The sequence below is a fragment of the Ursus maritimus genome, unplaced genomic scaffold (genome assembly GCF_017311325.1).
Source record: "Ursus maritimus isolate PB19 unplaced genomic scaffold, ASM1731132v1 scaffold_2, whole genome shotgun sequence".
Lineage (NCBI taxonomy): Eukaryota > Metazoa > Chordata > Mammalia > Carnivora > Ursidae > Ursus > Ursus maritimus.
This window is the reverse complement of record NW_024424452.1, coordinates 45,930,115-45,946,270: the sequence shown is the minus strand read 5'-3', so window position 1 is coordinate 45,946,270 and position 16,156 is coordinate 45,930,115. Positions and strand designations below refer to the sequence as shown.

The 16,156-nt window shown below is 45.1% G+C and overlaps 1 protein-coding gene across 2 annotated transcripts in view; it reads right to left on the bottom strand.

Moving 5' to 3' along the window:
* Window positions 1-16,156, bottom strand: part of DDR2 (discoidin domain receptor tyrosine kinase 2) — a 183,765-nt gene that overhangs the window by 136,625 nt on the left and 30,984 nt on the right. The window contains exon 1 of one of the 2 annotated variants that reach the window (XM_008685721.2): window positions 12,692-12,814. The exons of the other annotated variant lie outside the window; for it this stretch is intronic. The gene's annotated coding sequence lies outside the window, so the exon portion shown is untranslated. Of the gene's footprint in view, window positions 1-12,691; window positions 12,815-16,156 lie in introns of those variants that run through there. 2 annotated transcript variants of the gene reach the window in all.

Genomic DNA, 16,156 nt, shown 5'->3' with positions numbered 1-16,156 from the left:
ATTTAAAAACTCAACACCCAAAAACTGAATAATCCAATCTAAAAATGGGCAGAAGACATGAATAGACATTTTTCCAAAGAAGACATGCAGATGGCCAACAGACACATGAAAAGATGCTCAACATCACTCATCATCAGGAAAATGCAAAACAAAACCACAATGAGTTATCACCTCACGCCTGTCAGAATGGTGTGTTGTTGAACACAAGAAAAAAGTGTTGGCGAAGATGGGGAAAAGGAAACCCTTGTGCACTGCTGGTGGGAATGCTAACTGTTGCAGCCACTCTGGAAAACAGTATGGAGATTTCTCAAAAAGTTTAAAATCAGAGCTACCCTACCTCCCAGCAATTGCACTATTAGGTATTTACCCAAAGGATACAAAAATACTAACTTAATGGGATACATGCTCCCCAATGTTTATAGCAGCATTATCTACAATAGCCAAACTACTGAAATGGCCCAAGTAACCATCAGTTGATGAATGAATGATGAAGATGTGCTATGTGTATACAAGGGAATATTGCTCAGCTATGAAAAAGAATGAAATCTTGCCATTTGCAATGATGTGGATAGAGCTAGATGGTATAATGCTAAGTGAAATAAGTCAGTCAGAGAAAGACAAATACACATGATTTCACTCATATGTGGAATTTAAGAAACAAAACCAATAAGCAAAGGGGGAAAAAAGAGAAAGAGAGAGAAAGACAAACCAAGAAACAGACTCAACTATAGAGAACACACTGAGAATCACCAGAGGGAGCTGGGGGGGGGGGAGGGATGGGTGCAACAGGTGATGGAGATTTAGGAGGGCACTTGTGATGAGCACCAGGTGATGTATGGAAGTGCTGAATCACTGTATCACACACCTGAAACTAATATTACACTATGTTAACTGGAATTTAAACAAAAACTTTTTTAAAAAAACTTACTCTTGGGGCACCTGGGTGGCTCAGTCAGTGAAGTGTCTGCCTTCGGCTCAGGTCATGATCCCAGGGTCCTGGGATGGAGCCCCACATCGGGCTCCCTGCTCAGCAGAGTCTGCTTCTCCCTCTCCCTGTCCCCAGCCCCCCCCCCCCCCCCCCCGCTCCTTCTATCTCTCTCTCACTCGCTTTCTCTCAAATAAATCTTAAAAAAAAAAAAAAAAGCTTACTCTTTTAACCTAGCCTATCCCACTCTTTCTACCACATCATGATTTTAAGTGAGAATATTTGTATGTTACATTAGTTAAAACAAATGACTATCCTTCCAGGTGATAGTTATTATAGTTTGAATGATGTGACAAATAGATTCCCCAAATATCTGCTATCAACCTGTTACATTCGTCTTTATCAATCGTTTTAACCACTGATAGCAAGGGTTTTGCCTCTGTTATCTTTAATAAATAAGATATGACTAAAGTTAGGGTAGAATAGCAATAGTTATCTGAAAAATAAAAATAATTTTTAAATAGCAGTGCTTATCATGGGGCACCTGGGTGGCTCAGTCGATTAAGCGTCTGCCTTTGGCTCAGGTCATGATCCCAAGGTCCTCGGGTCGAGCTCCGTGTCGGGCTCCTTGTTCAGCGGGGAGCCTGCTTCTCCCTCTCCCTCTGCCACACTGCCTGCCTGTGCGTGTGCTCTCTCTCTCTCTCTCAAGTAAATAAAGGCTTAAAAAAATGCTCATCATTATAACTATAATACAAGGTCTGCCTTCAAATAAAAAGGTAGCCAGGATGAAATCAAAATGCTAGAAATTTGGGATTTGGAACTTCATTCTTCAGAGCAGTTTTCAGTTCACAGCAAAGCTGGGCAGAAACCAGAGCGTTTTCATATACCCCCTATCCACACACCCCCCCACACACACACAACCTCCCCCACATCAATATCTTACACCACCATGGTACACTGTGGGGCTTGAACTCACGACCCTGAGATCAAGACCTGAGCTGAGGTCAAGAGTTTGATGCCCAACTGACTAAGCCACCCAGGAGCACCAACAGTGGTATATTTCTAACTCTCAGTGAGCTTACGCTGACATGTCATTATCACCCAAAGTCCATAGTTGACATGAAGGTTCACTCTCGGTGTTGTACATTCTATGGATTTGGACAAAGTTATAATGACAAGTATTTACCATTTAGTATCATACGGAACAGTTGCACTGCCTTAAAAACCCTCCGTGTTCTGCATATTCATCTCTCCCTCCCCACTAACCCCCAGCAACCACTCATCTTGTCACTGTCTCCATAGTTTTGCCTTTTCCAGAAAGTCCTAGAGTTGGAACCACACAGAATGCAGATTGGCTTCTTTCACTTAGTCATATGCACTGAATGTTCTTCCTTGTTTTTTTTTTTTCATAGCTCGATGGCTAATTTCTTTTCATGGCAGAATAATATTCCATTGCCTGAATGGACCAGTTTATCCGCTCAGTTTACACACTTGGCAATTACAAATAAAGCTGCTATAAACATCACAAATATCTAAGGCAAGTTTCTGTGTGGACATACGCTTTCAATTCATTTGGGGAAATACCAAGGAGTATGACTTTTTAATCATATGGTAAGAGTAGTTTTAGTTTTATTAAAAAAAAAAAAAACTGCCAAACTGTCTTCCAAAGTGGCCATACCATTTTGCATTCCCACCAGCAGTGAGTGAGAGTTCTTGTGGCATTTGGTGTTGTCAGTATTCTGGATTTTGGCCATTCTAACAGGTATATAGTGGTAACTTATTGTTGCTTTAATCTGAAATTTTCTAATGACATATCATATTGAACATCTTTTCATATGCTTACTTGCTATCTGTGTTCTTCTTTGGTAAGATGTTTGTTCAGGTCGTTTGTCCATTTTTTAATCAGATTGTTCCTTTTCTTATCACTGAATTTGAAGTGTTCTTTGGATATTTTGGATAACCATCCTCTATCAGATGTGTTTTTTGCCAATATTTTCTGCCAGTCTGTGTTTTGTATTCTCATTGTCTTAACATTGTCTTTCACAAAGCAGAGGCTTCTCATTTTAAAGAAGCCCAGCTTATCAATTCTTTCAAGAATCGCATCTTTCATAGGTGATGGGGATGAAGGAGGGCACTCGTGATGAGCGCCGGGTGATGTGTGGACGTGTCGAATCACTATATTGCACACCTAATATTATGCTGTATGTTAACTAACTGGAATTAAAATTTTTAAGAAAAGAATCACATCTCTAGTGTTGTGTCTAAAAAGTCATTGCCATACCCAAGGTCACCTAGACTTTCTTCTATATTATCTTCTGGAGTTTTTAGCTATGTATCTTACATTTAGGTCCACGATTCATTTTGAGTTAATTCTTCTGAGAGATCTATGACTCGATTTATTCATTTTCTTTTTGCACACAGGTGTCCAGTTGTTCCAGCACCATTTATTGAAGACTGTATTTTCTCCATTGTATTGTCTTTGCTCCTTGGTCAAAGATCTGTTGACTGTATTTATCTGGGCTCTCTATCCTGTTCCATTGGTCTATTTGTCTATTCTTTCACCAACACCACAGTGTTTTGATTATACCACATTGTCTGTGACTTCAGAGTAAGCCTCGAAATCAGCTGTCAGTCATCTGACTTCGCTCTTCTCCTTCAATACTGAGTTGGCTGATTCCAGGTCTCCTGCCTCTCCATATAAACTTTAGAATCAGTTTGTCAATATCCACAAAATAACTTGCTGGAATTTACTAGGATTAGGGTTTCGATTTCATTTGCTGTGATGTTATTTTAACATTATCTCCCTTTACAAACTCTACACAACATGAACATTCTAAAAGTAGAACCACCTCTGTCCTAGGAAGAATTATCTGCTCTTGACTGAATTTAACTCCCACTGCTCTCTTCTTCAGATCAGCTTGTTCCCCAGAATCTCAAGAGGGTATGTCCTCAAGGACAAGTGCCAGCAGCCTTATAACCTTCGCCATTCCTCTTATGCTTTGTATGCCTCCGATAAGAAAGACAATCCCAGTACGGAAGCTGAGACTGTCACGATTGCTTTATGCCTTCTTTGCCTGTAGCAACGTCACCTTTACTGAGATCCAAGACTATTTTATCGATTTCTGAAATTTTCTCTAGTCCTTGTCATAGATGCCAGTTGTTCCCCAAGCTCCTAAGGCCAGGGATGATGTCTTCTACTTCTAGATCCTTCATTCTCATTTTTCATATATTCAACAGATAATTATCGAATGTCTACTATGTCCAGGTGTTGTACTAAACCTTAGCCTGAATCAGGCAGGCACTAAGTGCACAACAAAAAATTTTTAATGAATGAGGGGCTCCAACCTATAGATACACAACATTATAAACAATTTGAGGGGCGTAAATATGATTTACTCTCTTCTACCTCCATCATAACTAGCGTAGAACACATAGTGGATGTTTAATGAATACATATTGAGTAATTGATTGAAAAATGAAATGTAATAGTAATACAAGATGCTAACAGGGAAGCTGTGTGCAAAGGGAAAGGGAGTGTTCAGGAACTCAGTGCTTTCTTCTCGATTTTTCTGTAAAGCTAAAACTGCTCTAAAATATAAAGTCTATTAATTTAAAAAATAAATTATGAAAAATAAAATATTAAACTTTGTGTCTTTTTTTTTTTTGCACAACATCTGGCTCTGCTGATACTCACTGTACAAGGAATGACAGTGAAAATTTAAACAGTAAAATCTTATTAACCCAATCCTGGACACCAATTTTCCAAACTGAATTTTGTCCACATTTGTATTGCTCCGCAGAATTTAAAGGAGTGATTGTCTAAGGTAATGAATGACCATAAACATCTAAAATCTTATTGGTCTTCTCGATCACTAAAACCTAGACTAGCACCTAGCAGAGAGCAAGCACATAGTAACTATTTGCCAAGAAATAAATAAATGAAGTCAGCAAAAACAGAGTTATGACAGAGCTTCCCAGAATGCTATAAAATTCATAATGGATAAAAAATCTGATTTTTTTAAAAATCAGCTCCATTGGAGTAAAGACATAACATCAGTGAGAAACTGTTTCTCTTAAATACGAGATTTTGCCAAGATTTTAATTGTTTGATTCTTCTGAATTCATACAGTGTTCAAAATTTTAAAAGAAGAAATGAAAAAAAATTGATTATTTGCCCATCTTTTTTTATGACTACATAAAAACTTATAATCAAGATACAAACAATAAACTTTAAATTTACATACACATACATATATGACAAAGGAATTATTTTGTATTTGGGACATATGTTTATCAAAGTTATACATACTCTTAGGTTTATTTAGAAAAACAGGAAGCCCCCTTTACTACTCCTTGACTTTCAAATCGTAGACATTATCTCTCTTTCACATACTCTTTGTCCTTCTTTTTAATCCATCTCCCATCTCAATGTACTTTGGGCTGCCTAAGCCATAAAGACCCTAAAGACAATCTTGCATCCAGTAAATTTTGCTGGATTAGCTACCTATGAAATATGTCCGAAAGGGCATGCCACCCACCATCTTCATAGGCACAGCACTTTCCAGTATACAAAACTTCTTACACATTATCTTATCTGAACCTATAAAGGAGGGGATAGAAACTCACGAGGGAGGGAGATGAGGACACTGAGGCCCAATGAGGTTAAAAGACTTCTCTAAGGTCAAAAAATCTAGAAAATGATGGTGCTGGGACCAAAACCTTACTACATATTCTTCTCCCTCACTAACTTTCGCACACGAGGCTCTATTCTTCACATGCCCTCCCCTTCGACCCACACACTGCGGTGCAGGTAGCATTAACCTCTGAGTAGTAGGTTCACGGGACTCCTCCGACACTTCTTCAGTGTCTCTCTAGGCAAAAAACATAGTCCACAAGACAGCTGAATGAGTGATCTATGGCAGACCGTGCCAGGAGAAGCCCAGCAGAACCCAGGGGCTTCGGAGTGCACCTAAGCCCATTTCAGAACTTCTTTGCCTCTTCATTGATCCTCCAGGACTCAGTGACACTTGGGCTGGGTCACACCTGACCTTTCTCAGTGCTGGGAGGCCAAAGTGAGATTCCGGCTAGAAAGTATATACCCTGCCAAATGCTGGGATTCTCCAGTGCTTGGAGAATTACAGAAATTTGGAAACATCAAATAGTTCCATGCAAAACAGAAAGAGCAGAAAGCAAAAATAAGAAAGGAAATCAAAACAAGAAGAGAATTATTTTCAACCAAGTCATGTCTGAATAACACAGGCTCAATCATAACAAATCCAAAGGCATGCACGTGGAATGAAGAGAGAGAAGGTTGAGAGAGACCATCACTTTAGCCATTAGGTGATGGTGTGCTGGTGAATGTCCCTGGATAGGCGTCTGGACATCTTAGTTCCCTTATTAAGCTATGGTTATTTAAAAATGCTAAATAGAGTGTCTTACAGTAATAGGCAGTGAATAGCTGCTCGTGGAATAGAATAAAATAAAATAAAATAAAATGGAATTGCCGAGGGAAAGCAGAATAACCAGAGAGAAACAGATTAGAAATTTCTGAGAGGGGCGCCTGGGTGGCTCAATCGTTAAGCGTCTGCCTTCAGCTCAGGGCCTGATCCCCAGGTCCTGGGATCGAGCCCTGCAATCGGGCTCCTTGCTCCGCTGGGAGCCTGCTTCTTCCTCTCCCACTCCCCCTGCTTATGTTCCCTCTCTCGCTGGCTGTCTCTCTCTGTCAAATAAATAAGTAAAATCTTAAAAAAAAAAAAAAAAGAAAGAAAAAGAAAGAAATTTCTGAGAAGTGTAGCTGGATGGGGAAGGGAGGTAAGGACTTGGGCGAGAGGAGAAGGAGGGCAAAATAGGTGAACACGAATAAATCAAGGCCAGTTGGCCCCCCGTGGTCCCTCCAGCTTGGAACCCTTGGTGGGACCGGTCCGTTATTGGAGGGCCCTACAGAAGCACAAACCGTGAATTTCTCTTTTGCTAACTCATCTCCCCTTTTCCTGAATGCATTCTGTGTTCAGTTACAACAGCAGTCGTCACTGTGACTCATACTTCTCATTGTAATGGGATTATCTTTTCATTGTAATGGCCTCTAAACCTTTTCATTGTAATGGGATTAACTTGCCCAATGGATAGCATCTAGCATCCCTTCTTCCCTACCTGCCAAAAACTGCCAATTCTTTTTTTTCTTATGGTGTTGTGTCGACCCCGGCCAAGTAATCCACTCTTGTGATCAGTTCCCCGTGACAAGATGGTATCGGGCACAGGTGGAGTGTTAAGGGAAAGGTGGGGTAAAGGTAAAGGTGCAGCGGGGGAAGGAGTGTTGGGGGTGAGGAGATGACAGGACGAATGTCATTTCAAATCCAAAAGGGCCAATTTCCAACAAATCACATCCTTGACCTAAACAAGGTGTTCAAACGAAAGGAATCAATCCAAGATATCGGTTCATACACGGTGGGCCTGTAGCCCATGAGGAACCAACAGTTGCCTCAGAACAAGAGAGGCACCATTTACTGAGCAATCACTTTTTTGGAGCGCGTGCCATGTGTGAGGCTTCGCCCTGGCCTCCCTGCATATCTAATGGCACCTGTGTCTCCTAACAAACCTGTGAGATGAGAAAAAGGAGATCCAAGGAGGTCGGGTATCTTGTCTTGGGTCATATGACTAATAAGTGGTGGCCAAGCCAGCAGCTGAACCCATGTCCTTTGTGCTGCAAGAGCACCTTGGGTGGTGATGCTGGCAGAAGCGCACTTGGGCAGGGGAGTGTTGCTGCACCAAGGAGTGGGCCATGGGAAAACAAGGAGGACCAAGCAGCAGCACTGAACTGATAATATAAATCATGTGCATCGACCTCGTCTATTGACTACACGTGCAACCTCATGCCGAGTGTTTGTAGGTGGCATTTCTAATGCCTGTTAAACGGGAATTATAATCCTGATCTGACAGAGTGAGACTTAAGGGTTTGAGCAGGTCGCCCAGGGTCCCAGAGTGGGGGAGCTCGGGCTGGGATTGGAAGTCAGGTCTGACTTCACACTAGAAAGAGTCTGAGGCCTGGACAAGCTTCCACTCAAGGGGAAAAGCGACGTTGTGTACATCATGAGGAGGTCTGCAGGAAGCTTACAGAAGGCAACTAGAGGAGGGAGGTATGCCAACCAGAGAAGGGAGGCACTGAGAGTTAAATTCTTTATAGAACGATGGGCGAGGGGGATACTGTAGTCTGGGCTGATTTCTCTCCCCAGCCTGCCCTTCATCCATGCCAAGGAGTGGCTGAGGCGACAAACGTGGGTATTTACCAGGAGAGGTTCACAGTAGAACCACTTTGGGAAGACTTCAAAGTACTGGTTCCCAGCCCCCAACTGGAGATATGCTGACGTAATTGGTCTGGAGGTCTTTAAGTTCCACTGAGGTTTTTAATTTACTGGGGAGCAGGCCTCACTGGGGATGGTTGCTGCCTTCAGAGACACTCTCGGATGCCTGGGGATGTTGGGCACATTTCTGGACTGAGTCGTCATTGCTGGGAGAGAGTCGACTCATATGGTGCACGGCTTCCAACAGGGCAAGGGGCATAAAGAACCCAGTGTCTCTGCGCTGCGGACGGTCACCATTTCTGTGAGCTGGCACGGGACTTCAGCGTGGCTGTGGAGGTCCGTTTTTAGATGGGGGCAAGCTTTCTCGATGCCAGTGAGACATGTGTTTGGGTTGCGTGTTTGAGGTGTGGGTGATGTCAAGTTCCTGAAAGTGGATCTCATAAAGGAGCTTGAGAAGCATGTCTGAGAATGAACACTAATTTGGCATGGTGTGATGTTCACAAAAGGGGGGTGGCCACTCTCGTTTTTTAGCTTGTCTATGAGAAGTGCAATCATATGGAAAGGTCTGAACTCTATGTGTAATAGGTAATTCATCTGACTTAAAGTCCAGGGAGGGACCGTATGAGAAGAGGACAGTTCACAGAGAGGCTGGAGGAGAGCGGGAACTGATGAGGCCCCTTTGGGTGATGCTCCCACTCTGTGCTCAGACATAGTCTAGGAAAAACTAGACACTCGTGCACTCACCATCCTTCTGACACCAGCTGTGGGGTTTTCCGCACCCAGAAACTCTGACACAAACCACCTGGAGGTGGTGCAGCCCCACAGGTGAAGGGCTCAGTCCCACAAGACTATCCCCCTCCGGTGCAGACATCACGTGCAAACAGTAGGTCCACAGCGTCTGTCTGACTTGGCTGCAAATCAGAGGTTCCCAGCACCCCCTCCTTGGACTTGATCGTTTGCGAGAGCAGCTCACAGAACGCCGGGAAACACTTAATTACATTTACCAGTTTCTTACATAAAGAAGGATATAATGGGAGATACAGATGAACAGCCAGAAAAGAGACACATGGGTGAGGTCTGGGAGGGTCCCAAGAACGGGAGCCTCTGTCCCCGTTGGGGTTGGGGTGTGCCAGCCTCCCAGCACATAGACGTGTTCACCGACCTAGAAGCGCCCCAAACCACACACTCTGGGGATTCTCATGGAAGCTTCATCACATTGGCATGACGGATCATTAACTCACCCTCCAGCCTCTCTCCCCTTCTTGGAGGACAGCAGGTGGGGCTGAAAATCTCAGGCTTCTAATCAGGGCTCAGTCTTTCTGGTGACCGGCCCCCATCGAGGAGCCCATCCAGAGTCACCTCACTAGAACAAAGGACATTCCTATCACCCAGGAAATTCTGAGGGATTTAGGAGCTTGGTGTCAGGAACCAGAGTCAGAGACCAAAGCCTCGAACAAAAATGCCCCCAGTGCTCTTATCACTTAGAAAACTGGGAGGATTTTAGGGCTCTGTGCCAAGAGCCAGGGGCAGAGACCCGTGCGTGTATTTTCTATTATCTCACCGACACAGTTGCTGTTGGAAGTTTCACTTTGAGGATTCTTAGTGAAAGATGCTGAAAATGCCTTCCCCCGCTTCGCTTACCTTTGGTGTTTATAAAGCAAACAGATCTTAAGCAGAAGCAGAGGCAGGGGCCTCCCCGCCGCCCGCGGCCGCCCGCCCCACCCCCAGGAGCAGCTGCATTCCTTCTGACTACAGGCACAGAAGGGGGAGCGCGAGGTGCGCCTGCCCGCGACAAGAAAGCCTTGGGTCAAGGATCTACGCTCAGCTAGACACGAGGCTCCTCAAAAGCCGATCTCCTCTGAGGAGAAACCAAGGGAGGGCTCCTGACTGCACACCCCTCTCCGTCAGGGGCCCCTGAACAACACGGTGTCCTCCAGCCCCCACTGCTTTCCTTGGGTGAGGAGGGATGGCCAAGCCAGGCCACCAGAGGGGAGCTTCAGAGAGAAACCCTGGAAATAGTCCCCAGGAGGAGGGATGACTTCTATCCAAAGGAGAGGGATGCGGGGACTGAGGCCTCCCATGTCAGAGCTGTACACACAGCCACACGCAGCCGTCGTCCCGCAGGCACCAGCTCTGGCTGCCCCAGCCAGCATGGCAGAGGCCGCCCCACGCTGCGTTCCAGCGTTTAGAACGCTCGTCCTTAGCAGAACGGGTATGGTTAAGCCCTCCCCAGCCCAGAACACGTTCATGTCCGGTAGCTCTTCAAGCAATAATACTGGGAAGTACTGCCGTTGTTCCCACGTAATAAACACAGAGGCCAAGGAGCAGGAAAGGAAAGCCACACTGCCAGGTAGTAAAAAGGAGAGCCAGAACCCGAACGTGGTTCTTCGGACTCTAGATCCCGGGCTCCCTGCATAGCAGAGGTAAGTACTTCCCAAGTGCAAAGAGATGCCCCCGGCAGCCCCCTTCGGGTGTCCAGATAAATACTCAGCCACGTGCACAGACACGCTCCCCGCGAGGCAATCCGCGCTGCCCCCCTAGCCTGCCGCCTCCAGCTCCTGGTCATGGAGGGAGATGAGGAATCTGACGCGGGAAGTAACCAAATGCATGTGTGGAGGAGCGAGGGGAGCACTCTTGCCTGGAGACGTGAAGCAGAGATTGGAGCTCTCATGGCAAGAAGACCATCTTGTATAACAACGTGAGGAGACGGTGACTGAACTTCGCGCGCGGATCACTTTGCAATGTATACAAATATCCAGTCATTACGCGTGTGCCTCAATTTAAAAAAGTAAAATGCAAATGATTTTTTTAAAAGGGCACAGGTTCTGGAGTCGGGCGTACATGATTTCGAACTGATTAGCCGCATTGCCTCGAGCACCTCACTCCACTTTGCTAAGCCTAACTATCCTTACTTATCAAATAGGAATTGTCTTACAGAACTGTGAAAATTCATCAAACATTGCGTATAAAGCTCTGAACATGGAGCCTGGTGCACAGTAAGTCCTCAGATGTTAGCTTCTTTATTTTCCACACACACACAACCAAACAGACTTGACCCTCAAAAAACACAGGTTTGAACTGTGTGGGTCTGCTTACCCAGATTTTTTCAATAAATACAGTACAGTAATGCTCATGTTTTTTCCTCCTTCTTATGATTTTCTGAAAATACTTTCTTTTCTCTAGCTTCATCTATCATACGTATACACGTACAATCTACGTGTTAATCGACTATTTGTTATCGGCAAGGCTTCTGGTCTACAGTAGGCTATTCGTAGTTAAGTTTGGGGGGAGTCAAAAGTTACACGTGAATTTTTGACTGTGCAGGGGTCGCAGCCCCGAACCCCTGTTGTTCAAGGGTCAACTGTATGACCATAGATGCCATGAGCTGATGAACCACCATTAGCATCCTCCCGTCTGGTAACTAAGGTCCCACATTATCTCAGCCATGAAATGAACAAGAAAGTAGAGGCAGGTAGTGGAGGGAGCACTAGAGTAGCAGTAAAGAAAGCCCAATTTCATCTCCAGCCCCACTACTGGAGCTCCACCACCGTACTGTGTGTCCCTGATCATGTCAGCTCCTTGCTACCATTTCCGACATCTGCGAAATGTGGGGCCAGATGGATCTCTCAGGCTCTTCCCGGGGCTCTAACTCCCTGTTCCTCTAGGGAGAGGACACAGAAAGCAGTCGGCAAAATGGTGCTGACTCCCCACTGGCTTGAACGGTGCGAGCTCTCGCCTCAAACCGCTGGCCGAGAGTCTCAGCCACTTGGAAAAATTCTCTTTCTCCCTGGATGGGACTCTTGAACCTCGGCCAGGACACAGAGGTCCCAACTGCAAACCGCCCCAAGCCGGCGGATAACAAAGGGAAAGGCACCCCGGGCCAGTGAGACGGGGTGGAAGTGCCCCCTCCACGCAGGCCCCCTCCGAGCCACCCCAAACCTCACCGGGAAGGCACCCCTCATCCCAAGTTGCCCTTCTCACAAGGAAGTCAGCGACACTGCTGAGAAAATGAAAGTACAAGAAGTTGTCCTCTCCAAAACTCGGGACCCTCAAACACCCCTACTAAACGCCCGAAAACCTAGCTCCCGGCTCTGCTTTCTCCCTGCCGAGCGAAACCAAGTCTGCAATCGGCCTGTCCTGCCTGCCGACAGTTTCAACCCTGCTAATGCTGTTTGTTGGATCTTGCAGCTCTATGGATTCGTCTGTTTTGCTCCTGTCTTCTTTGCTTTAGTGTTCTTTATTTTTCCCTCTGTAAATATAAATCCAGGACCCCCCCAACAAAAACGTGAGATCTTAGATTTCTCGAGTCTGTGGAGTCCCATTCCCTTTCCTTCCTCGCCTGTCTTGAAACCCCATTCTGCCTCCTTTCTAAAACTTTTCCTGAGACATCAGAAGCATATTCAGAGCTTTCGTTTTTAGAAAAGAAAAAAAAAACAAAAGGAAAGAAAAACAAAAACACATAACTTACGTTCATCCAGGAGTACACAGATTTGGAAAGAAGAAAACAGAGTTATAATCCACTATGTCCCCCCAATCCCCCAAAAAAAAGAATTTGTTGTGAAACCCTTCTTTTTCCACTTTGCCGGTGAAGGAGCCCGGCCGTAGGCATACATCCACAGGCTGATGCAAGATGCTTTGAGAGAAACCTCACATTCTGAGGATTCCTGGGAGCGCGCCAGGGATCCCAGCATCCAATATATTGCACATTTGGTTTCAATTAGGAAGGGGGTTGGGGAGGGAAGAAGGAAAGTCACCAATCAGAGCTGTTTTCTGTTTAGAGACTATTTCTTTTGACCCAAGGGACCACGGGCAAAGCTATAATTTACAGCAAAACCCATTCATAGAAGAAAAAATATGTATAACCATAGGACAGAATTAAAGACACAGCTCTCTTCCGCCTCGTCCCCACCACATCCATCCCCAAGCCCTCCCCCACCACCTAAGACTTGGTCCCCACCCTGTGCCCCCCCCAACCTCATTTTTCTTACTTGGGCTGAAGTTATAAGCACAACTTAAGGTTTGGACTCTCTTCCAGTTGACGTTTCCAGGACCGTTGGGTCACACACATGGAGTTGATCTTTACTGTTTTATCCATGAGAGCCCAGAGCTGAGCCCTCCCCCAAAAAGATTTGACTTAATCCCTCCCCCCACTCCCTCTCCCACCAAAACAGTTTGCGGGTCTAGGATTCCTATTTTTTTTTCCACTCAATTCCCAGTTGGTTGTTTCCTCTGAGGGTCTATTGCTGTCCGGGATTCGTGCTGCGAGATGAAAACACAAGTGCGTACAAGGACTTTCGAAATTATTTTGAAACCCCCTTTTTTTTTTTCCTTTTTCCTCTTTTTCCCCCCCCCCTACCCATGGCCATAGCCAGAGATTATGTGAAAGGGGAGTGTAGGCAACAGGGAAAAGCCCTTCCTCTGCTCCCTCAGTGATACCTAATAATCTTCTCCATCCACCAAGGTTCCTGTCCTTAACCCTTCTGAGCCCGGATCATTTCTGACCAAGCCCAGGCTTGGGCCACCCTGGAGGTCCTAGCTGTCTGTGAACACAGGGAAGGCAGGGCAAGCGGAGACTCAAGGTCAGGGGATCCGTGGAGGAAGGTAGATGGCAACAGAGAGGTGATGAAGACCTAACCCACCCTTGAGAGGCAGCCCCTCCCAGAGAGATCTCCTTCCCCTGGACTTTCAAGCTATCACCATCTCTTCTCTGGGGGTGTGTGGGCAGCCACTCTGGGATTGCATAGCCCCTGAGAGGAGTGAGAAGAGAGGCACACAGGAAAAGGAGACTGGAAGGGGACCATGGAAGGACATCCCCCCAGTAAGTGTGGAGCAGGAGATACTTCATAAGAGGAATGGGGAGGGAGGACAACTCCACTGGGATGGCCAGGAAGAGCCATGCTGTCCATGGCAAGTCCTCACGAGGCCCTTAGACTCAGTCAGAAGGTGGCCATTTGTGGCTGTGCCTCACATAGGAGACGGCATGGAGAAGCCAGAGGTGGCTCAGAGGGCAGTCACAGAGAGGACCAAAGGCAGAAAACAAGACCTAAGAGAAAAAACTAGAATGGGGGCTATTTTACAAAGAGACAACCTTGTAAGAAGGCTCTTCAATTAACTTAGAAAATCTGAGGTCAGGTCAGAGGGTGACTCAGGCCAGGATGCTCAGCTTAATTCAGTCAACATATACTGAGCACTTACGGGCACTTGACTGGGTGCATGCCTGAGATAACTCCAGACATCTGGTTATAGAAAAGGTCCTAGAAGCCTCCCCAAATATCTCTGTCTGTAGTAGTTTCCCTCTTTGGCATTACCATAAAGAATGCACCCATAGGATGACCTATAATTTCACAGATGTGGTGAGACCACAGATCAAATGTGGAAACAATGTAATAATTTCATAAATCAGGAACCCAATTAAGAAGAGCTACCTAGAAGGATGTATCCCCAGTTACCAGTATCTAAGGTGGGTCTACTCCATTGGCAGGATTTTTTGTCCACGTGTGTGTATAACTAGGATTCCAGCTTGAGCCAGTGATGTTGACTCCAGAACCCAGATCACAGGGGGGTCTGCATTGAGGAAGGACAGACAGCTCTATCAAGTGTCCATTGATATGCGGACCAAGCAGACTCCTGCGAAGAACTAATTCGCTGAGTGAAGAGAGAACCAAGGGACAAAAGACAGTCCCAAGTGCAACAGAGCTGCGCCAAAAGTAGGGAGGAGCTCTAAGGAAAATACCATGTCCATCACTCAGGTTATTCTCAGCCAAATCTGGGGTCTAACCTTGAACTCTAAGAAGATGCTACCAAAAAAAAAAAAAAAAAAAAACCACAAAAACAAAACACACACATACAAGAAAAAGCTGAAAGTGATGTTTTACCAAAATATTTGGGGGACATTTAAAGCATTAAGAGGGGTTATCAGATTGAAGCCTCCTTTTCTGGAAGACAGTTCAGGTTGGAGGAGAGGGGTGTGTTACCCCAGGCCTGACAACAGCCATTGCTAAGGGAAGCCGAGGCTGGAAGGGAAGAAAATGCAGATGCCACTTCAAAGCTGAGAGGAGTAATTCATGGAATATACAGAAAAAATTTCTTGGAGACTCTCAGAACTATTTGATAGAGTTGAAAGTAAGGCTGAAATTCCTAAAATTGTGGGAACAGATGTGGAGAAATACCATTTTGTTACTCTTGTGTGAACAGATTTTGCCCCCTGGTTTGGCTCGGGAAACATGAGTCATTGCAATCAGAATTACTTACGTTGCGGGGGAGGTGATACACCCTAGTTACGAGAGCTGTTTTACACTAAAAATGAATTACTGCCAAATAGTATAGAATTCCACTACCTGGACTTTACTAAAAATCAGAGAGATCTATCTGGAATGGGCAAGATGCAGTATTAATTAGAAGTAAGGAAATGGGCAAGATGACTTTTCAAGATCTTTTCTAGTCTACAAGCCAAGGTTCAAGTAAACACAAGTGTTAAAAACTGAAATAACTTGGGGTGTCTTGGTGGCTCAGTTGGTTAGGCATCTGCCTTCAGCTCAGGTCATGATCGCGGGGTCCTGGGATCAAGTCCCATGTCGGGCTCCCTGCTCAGCCGGAGTCTGCTTCTCCCTCTCCCTCTGCCCTGCTGCTCTGCCTGCTTAAGCTCTCTCTCTCAAATAAATGAATAAAACCTTTTTTAAAAATTGAAATAACTATGGTATTTCTGTCTCCAAATGGCCAGGGCTTGGACACCTTTGTGATACTTTAAGAAATAAAATAGAAAATGGAAGTAAGGAGTGTCACTAATTTAGTTTAAGGCACACGCATGTACACACACGCACACACACACACAATCTTAAAAGACTATAAGAGTATTCATTGAAACCAAATCTAATTGGTACATTTAAACTACAAGGAATTAAAAGTATAAGTTAGCCCCCTGTAACCTAGTTCC